This window comes from Olea europaea, chromosome 20, assembly GCF_002742605.1.
Source record: "Olea europaea var. sylvestris chromosome 20, O_europaea_v1, whole genome shotgun sequence".
NCBI lineage: Eukaryota > Viridiplantae > Streptophyta > Magnoliopsida > Lamiales > Oleaceae > Olea > Olea europaea.
The window spans coordinates 1,853,141-1,862,253 of NC_036256.1; positions in this window are offsets into that span (position 1 = coordinate 1,853,141).

The following is a 9,113-nucleotide window of genomic DNA, read 5'->3' on the forward strand; positions in this document are numbered from 1 at the left end:
TGTTTTGTGCACCATGCTTTTAAAATATTTTTTTTGAATAAAATGGTGTCATGAGTAAAATGACATAAATAATTACTACCCTCATATACTTATTATTTCTCTGTTTCATTCTTGTGTATACCACAAAAAAAAAAAAAATAAATAAAAATAAAAATAAAAATAAAAAACCCTACCTGCAAAAACATCAATGAGGATTTCTTCAAAGAAATGGATTGCATGGCCATGGAGTTGGATGGAAATGTAGTAGGGAAAAACGAATATACGGCCATGCTTGATGTAGATTAAAATTAGATTTTCAGTAAATTTTGATAAATATTTATGAATGTGCGGCTAAAATATATGTGATAAAAATTAATTGTTAACTTTAACTATACATTTTATCATTCTACATCAAACACTAACGATGTCACATAATAAAATATTTTGTGCGTACGTTTTGTCTTTGATTTATGTCTAAATACTCTATTAGTGTGTATTAAAACAAGGAACAAATATTTTGTCAAATTTTTGTATTTATATTTATTTCAATTATTTAAAGATGTGAAAGACAATTTAATTTTTTTATGTCCTAACAAATTTTTTGGACTTAAATTGTCTTTAGGTGTACAAATCAATTAAAGGTTGATGAAAAAAGTTGGAAACATAAACACAAAAATGTGAAAAGGATAAGAACATTCATTACAAGTTGACAAAAATTATGTTGTGAATACAGTAATCATTTACATAATTTTATGAGCGTATTGAGATATAATCGAGTCAAATCCATTTCAAAATTGACACGGGAGAGGCCTAATTGTTGAAGGGAAAATTTTTAACTAAGATGTTAAGTATCACATATTTCAAGATTACGAACAAATGTTTCAAATTTCAAAAATTATACATTTTTTAATTTTTTTATGATTTAATTAATTAATTAAATATATTAAGGTTGCATATTTATACAATTTGATCACAAATTCACGATTTAACTAGTTACATATTATTTTTCGATTACAAATCAAAATTTTTATATGTCATAAATTATTTTACGATCACAATACAAAAATTTCATCTGTCACAATTTGTTCATCGGTCTCAAATCAAAAATTTATAAATTAAAATTTATTTATAGGTCATAAATAATAAATATTATAAGTCATGACTTATTATACAGTCACAAATTATTAAATTATTTATCACAAATTAACTAATTTTTAGATCACATATTATTCTTGGTTACAATTTATCTTTTCATTGATTATATATTATTTATTGATTACAATATTAACCAATTTAATGGTCACATGCAATCGAATAATTTGTGACTATTACCAATACTTGCGACCACATCTCGCCACTATCTGCAACAACACCAATACCATCGTCGTCACCAAAACCACCACCTCTTGGTAGTACACCACCACCTCAAACAAATCAACACATCACAGAAAAACACCACCACATTTCACGCTAGATTCACCATCACCCCGACAGATCATTGCTACCAACATCTCACCGTCACTACCACATCCACTGCCATGACCTCTACTGTCGATCACCCCGCCACCGCCAAAATATGGAAGCTGGCACCACCACCACTCCAACAACCAAACCAAAAAACAATGCTTCATCGCCATCAACCACTTGTACCACCACTCACCAAAAAAAAAAATCCCCAAACATGCATCCACCATCCCTACCGCACCATTACCACATTCTGTATCGAATAATCACCACCACCATAACTTTTTCACCTCTATCATACCACACCACAACACACAACATAGGAGAAAACAAAAATTTTTTGAAGTGCACCAACGTTGCTGTAGGAATGGCGATGCTGCTATTGATGCATACACATCGTTGTGCACTTTGTGCAGCGGCAATCAATGAAGCAGTAGGGGATTGTTGCTGCGCACGAAGCAACCACGATGGGTGTGCATCGTGGCTTCTTTGTGCGCAACAACACCCCGCTTCGCCGTTGTCGATCCCCTCCGCCCATCGCGACTATTTCATGCGCAATGGCACCATGCTTCGTCGTTACCGATCGCCTACAAAGATGTGAAATTATGGAGTAGAATAGATCGGTGTGAAATGAATGAGATGGTGTGAAATAAATTAGGGTTTGTTGGGGTGGGTAGATTGATGTGGGTAGGTTAATTAATTTAATAATAAAATTATTAATATGATATGATTTTTGCATAAATATTTTTTAAAACTTGATTTTTAAAATTGGAAGTTTAAAACATGGTTGGGTGTAATTTTCACATTGTTGAAAGTGGAAATCACACAAAATTTTAGAGTTAAAATCATGTATTCTAAAATCAGGGAGAATGTTTAAACTTTCACAAATCAGATATATTATAATTAAATTTATTATAATTAGATATATTATATGTAATTATTATATGCTTAATATATATATTAGTAACCGAGCATCCCATGATTTAAGAGTTTTAAATTTAGAAAACACCACAGATTCCTCATCTTGAAACTCCTCCCACAACCCACGTATAATCTTCACACAACACGACTGCAATGAGTTTTCCATTGTCGCCTTACGTCTCCGGCGAAATCGCTACCACATTCAACATACACATAATCGTCCCACCATATAACCATCAATCTATAAGTATTTTCGTCCTATGAAGGCTATAAACTAGAAGATTAATGACTCTTTCGAAGAGTGAAAATCAAGGCAATAATGCAGTCAAGGCCTTAGATAGAATGGGTAAAAGAAAGGTAGATAAAGTACATAATGTTTTCCCATCTAAAAGGCACAAACGGACTGGACTGGGTCAGTCCCAAAATCAACCACGAAGAAGGTATTTTCCAAAAATCAATTAGGTAATTCAATTATATCTTATGTATGAACCCGAAATTGATGGTTACTGAGTATTGAAAACGTGTTCTATATTTGGGAAGTATGCTCTAATCAATTTGTGACATATGAGTTGAGTGATTCAATTTGTGACCTGTGAGTTAAGTGCATTTTGATATTCATTTTTCTGTAATCAAATTACTTTTTATTATTAATTTTAGTATTTCAAATCCCTATTACCATTTGGAATAGTTTAGCAAGTTTGTATGACTTTGAATTTCATCAGAATTATAACATATAAAATGTGTCGTTTCCTATTAGGTCAAGGCCAGAGACCAAGTATTCTAACCAAAAGGATAGACATTACTAATATTAGTTATTTACCTCTTTTACAAATTCTAGTAACTCTTAAATTGTCCAACTGTTAACTAATTGGTTACATTTTATTCATTCGTCATAATACTCCAATTACTCTCATATGTACGAACCTAAAATTGCTGGTTACTAAGTATTGATGACCTGTTTTATATTTGTGAAGTATGCTCTATTCAATTTGTGACCTATGCTTTGAGTGCATTTTGGTATTCGATTGTGTGACTCATAAGATGGGATTCTGGCGTTGTTTAATTTATGAATTAGTAATCATCTAAGTAACTACGTTTGTGAACTGCAAATCCATGTGTGATCAACATTTGTGTTTGGAGGTTGTGACCTAAGAAGTAGCAATGAAATAAATAGCCCTACTTGTGGTATGCCAATCAATATGTGAACCAACTTCTTTCCTTATTATGTTACAAATATGCATCTTTGTCTGTCGTGACCTAGAAATTTTTGTGATTTTCTACATTAGTTTGTACTCAATTATGCCTTTGTGACTTCTCTATACATCTGTGACAATTTCTTATTGTTTTGTGACAATATATAGGTTTTCAAGTTCATTATACCAGAGAATAGTTGGTTTCTTTGTAAAATCCCACAAAGTGTGTTTTGATAAGAATTAAAACAAGTCTAACAAAGTTGAAGGTGATGCTTGATTTCTCCATTCGCAACAGAAAAATGGTGACCTCTACTTTATAGTTACACGGACTAATATTGGATTCCATACCTAATGAACTGCATTTTTTCAGACATGATCATAACATATATGTGATCAAATATGCTGAGTACATGCTACATAATGATATAGGCTATATGTCGATGAAATTTGATGCGGACAGAGCTCAGCTGTATATAACGTCGTTGTTGTTTAAACATTAAAAAATTAGAAAGGCCACAAAGAATGTGCAGTAAACTGGAGGAAAAGGCATCGTCATAGAGTGATAGGAAAAATGCAATCTGAAAAAAACATGAAATTGTAATAGATAGAATATGAAGTGTTTTTTGCATTCTAATTTGTAATAACTACGTATCTTTTGTACTTGAGAATTTTAATTAGTTTACAACAACTTTGGCAGGATCCTGCACAGATCACATATTTGTATTAAATAGTCACATGTTACTGTGTATGTCATGGCACAGGTCATATCCGATTTTATTATGGTCATAGCAGACGTGAACATATATGTTTTTCACATGGGTCACATTACACCCACACAGTAAAACATTACAAGTCACATATTCATATGATCAAAGAATAGGTCACATGATGATACTATAATGTTCAAAACACGGGTCACATATATTTTCTCACATTGGACACACTATATCCACATATCAAATCCGCACAAGTCATTGATTCATATTAAATAGTCATAGACTACACTAAATTGTCAAAGCAGAGGTCACAGATGATTGTATAGTGGTCACAAGTCAGGTCACGGACAATCTTTAAAATGTGACTCATTATATCCACGTCAAAGCAGTGTAAGGTTACATACTTCAGGTGACAAACTATTGGAAATTGGTCACACATTAGTACATGAGAGGTCACAGAATACAGTTCGAATTCCATCTATCACATTTTAGTGAAACTTGATGTCTATTTGTCACAATTGCTTACATTCCAAATGTGTGCCAATTGATAGAATATAATAACTCCAAAAATCCAATTGTCAGCACATAATCTGAAGTTTTCACTGGTACTACTTGAATCAATATATATATGTCCAAATTACATTTTATATCAGATATAACTGCAAAGAATAATGAAAAAATAGGCAGATCATGGCATTATGGTCAATGTGTAGCATCAGTTGCCTTTCTTTTCTTCTCTTTGCTTTTCGATTGGCATTGACATGACGGAACCAAGTTGTTGCAAGTTCTGCAGTTGTGACCTCTTTCACCACAACATTCGCATTTCACAGTTATGTTCCCTTCACATGTTGATCTATATCTTTTCTCGGTAGGCCTTTCACAACTTCGCTTTTGACTCAATTGATAATACAAATGTTGATCTCTTCACATGCTAATCTATATCTCTTCTTGTTAGTCACATGTTACTATATATATCACGGCACAAGTCATGGCCAATTTTAGTATGGTCATAGTAAAGGTCACAGACATGTTTCCACATTGGTCACACTACACCCACACGTTAAAACATCACAGGTCACATATTCATATGATCAAAGAATAGGTTACATAATGATATTATAATATTCAATCACATATAATTTTTTCACATTGGACACACTATACCCACATATCAAAATCGCACAGGTCACAGATTCAGATTAAACGGTCATAGACTACACTAAATTGTCAAGGCAAAGGTCACAGATGATTGTCTAGTGGTCACAAGTCAAGTTACAGACAATCTTTAACATGTGACCCACTATATCCACATGTCAAAGAAGCATAAGGTTATATATTATAGGTCACAGACTATTGAAAATTGGTTACAAATCCAATTGGTCACAAATCCAATTATAGATTACAACCAACAATATCCAATTATTGTGCATCACCAAATTATTTCAAATAATTATTGTGCATCACCAAATTATTTCAAATACAGATAGATAGTTACAAATCTATGTACAAAGACATATTATAATAGATAACAGTATCCAATTACATATAATCCACCCAAAATATTGTGCATCACAAAACCATTTCAATATTTTGTAATTCTGAATTCAAGCTACTAGACAAAACAATCCAGGTCACTGAATCTTTTATAGTGACAACCCAATCATTATTAGTCACAGAAATTTATGTGGAGTTCACAGAACCACTTTGTTCACTTACAAGTCACATAAGTTATGTAAAAAACATAGATATTGATACGAGGTCACATACATTTGCATTCATTTAGGTTTCCTAGATTTTTGGAATGTGTTATACTGCATTAATTTGACAATAGAGCAAAATCATTTTTTGATAGTTGCCAATTCACTCATTGCCAGGATCAAAAATTATTTTAAAATGGATTACAAAGTTGAATTAGGATTACATACCCGATAAATATCAAATCTCAGATTTCAATGACAATGTGATGTGATCCAGGGTAGGCCAAAAATTATATTGTGGTTTTTTCATGAATTGTACACTCAATCGGATATATTGTAAAGGCTTATTGCGATGAAAATATATCCGAGATGTGACCTGAATGGCGCAAGTAATGTCACCACTCACCCCAGAGATTTTCGGCAAGTGTAGACGAATTAGTTCAGATTTGTGGCTTCTATTCGTCATCTGAGAGATGAATTGTAGGAGCTAGTTTAGATCTATGGCTTTTTTTCCTCGTATGAGAGATGCATTGTATTTTGGGGAGGTTAATTTGTTATGATACAGAGTCCAGCCATTGATGGTAAATTACAGCTAATTTTTAGGAAGCTAATTGATATATATATATATATATAGCTTCAAACTTGTCATCTTATATTTGAAATGACCTATACTTGTACTCTGGGTTATGAATTTTTCTCTTATTGAATTATAGAGCTAATTCAAAGCTCATTATTAGAAGCCCATATAGCTGACTGGGCCGGCCTTTTTTAGTATGTCAAAATGCAGAAATTGCTTAAATGGCACCATTTAAGGATTAGTAATGTCGTAGCACTATTTTATATTTTGGATTTCTATATAAAGTTGATAAAATTTATTGTAATTGATAAAAATTTTGAGTCCCATAAAATGTGTTATTAAATTAATTGTTAACTTTGAATCAATATTTTCCTAATTTCTTATCTTGTGCTTTAGCCATGCATAGATGGGTTTGGAAGACACACTTTAATTAAATGAGTTTATTCGGTACATGTTACACATAGTCGATAAAATTATGATGAAAATAAATCATAATTAGGTATGTGTTAAGTTTACCTAAAGTGAATACATTATGTTTCAAACTTATGAGAGACATAAAAATAGAACACATTAGATGTAATCGAGAAGTTTATAAGAAATTATATGATGGACTAATAAATTAAAAACAATTGTGAAATAAAAATCATGAATCAAACATTCAAAAATAAAGAATACTTTTGTTTTCTCAGATGGATAAACAATCTATTGCTTGCTGTCATTGCATAGGATAAAAGTCAACGGAAGAGGAAACAAAAATCTTAAAAAATAATTGAGTTTCCAATTCTTCCATGAAAAGTTGAACTTCTCTTCTATTTAATTTAATTGTTTCAAAAAGCTTTCAACAATATTCAATTTTTTTTTTTTTTTTTTAAGTTGTCAATTTACTAAAATTACACAAACTACAAATTATGCTATAAGCGTCACAACCTTAACTACTTCGAGACAAAAGGTTACGAGTATCATGTAAATATTTGTACACGATTTGAGAAGTTCGGAGTAATTGTTCGTTTGGCTAAGTTTAAATTACTTCCAATATATTTTTATTTCCTCACAATTATAATAAGTAACTTATTTAAAATTAATTAGAAATAAATCTTTTAAGCTTGGCCCGAATATTTGAAACTGCATTGGGAAGCTGCCATGGGATGCCCAATAAAGGTTTCTTGTTAGTCTCTTTGGAATATACTCTTACATTTGTCTAAGAACTTTGTATATACGTCCATCCAAATACAAGTGTCATCACTTTAGCAATGGTTTTGATTTTTGAAAGCAAGATCCTCCTCCTCTCTGCCATGTTTCTATTCAAATACATGAAACATAAAAATACAATTTTCTTCCCGTTAGATCATATAAAAAATTTTAAAATTAAAATATCGTTGTTTACTTGTGAAATTGTGTACGTATCAAATTTTTGATAAAAAAAAATAAATTTGAATTACACGTGACATTGTGGGTTAAACACTAGCCACTGTTTGGTAGGGATTAAAATCAGATTTTTAGTATATTTTGATAAAAGTAGATGAAATGTGTGGTTGAATAGTTATGAATTCCATAAAATGCGTAGTTAAAAGTAATTGTTGATTTTGACTTAAATTAATTTATACCAAATGGGGTTATGTAGAGTAATAGAAATCGAAATCCATTCTAGCGCAATATTCTTTGTCCTCATTCAACAAAAACAACGACCGACATCGAGTTTCATTAGGCTAAAAGGGACACATCAAAAAAAGGAGGGAAAACAATTCAAGAAACTTGTTACAAAGTTGATAGCAATTGAACGTTATAATGTTCCTGCTCGGTTTAGCTAAAAATCAAAATTTTAATAAACTTTAACAAAAAGTTAATAAAATGTACCGTTAAAAAGTTGATAAAGTTATGAGTCTAATGAAATGTATGATCGAAAATAAATTTTAGTGAATAGGGCCAAACTGGGGCATTTTGTACAAGTCGTTGGGAGGTGTTTGTCAATAATTGTATTTGTTGAGGTGGAACAACCGGCATTATGACAAAGATGAGTAACTGTTAAGTACTAAATAAAAATCTTAAAGCAAATACAAGTTAGTTGCTGTTGGAATTAAATGCAATAAATTTCATTTGATTATAATGAAATCTTAACCAACAAAGTGGTCCAAGTAAATATCACTTCTATAATAATATTAAGCATGGCATCATGTTTCTTTTATAATCATTCATGGTCCATTTGTATTTTGCCATTTTTTTTTTGGTAGAGTAAAGGAAACTCCGAGATGAAGGCCCCAAACTAGAGGTTTGGTGGGTGGTTAAGTTACTTTTTTCTTTTTCCTTTTTTGTAGCATTTCTTTAATTTTATTCAATTCAACGTGCGACTATTATTATAGATTGCAAGAGACTAAAGTATGGATGAACACAGCTTGATTTTGTCGATTTTTGAAATTTTTTCAAATCAAAATCATTTAAAATGATTTTAGAAAATTTCGAACTAAATTAGTTTTGTGGTTTGGTTTGATCTCAAATCATGGTTCTAATGACATAAAAATAACACCTCTTAAACAAATGAAAAAAAAAATTATATATATATATATATATA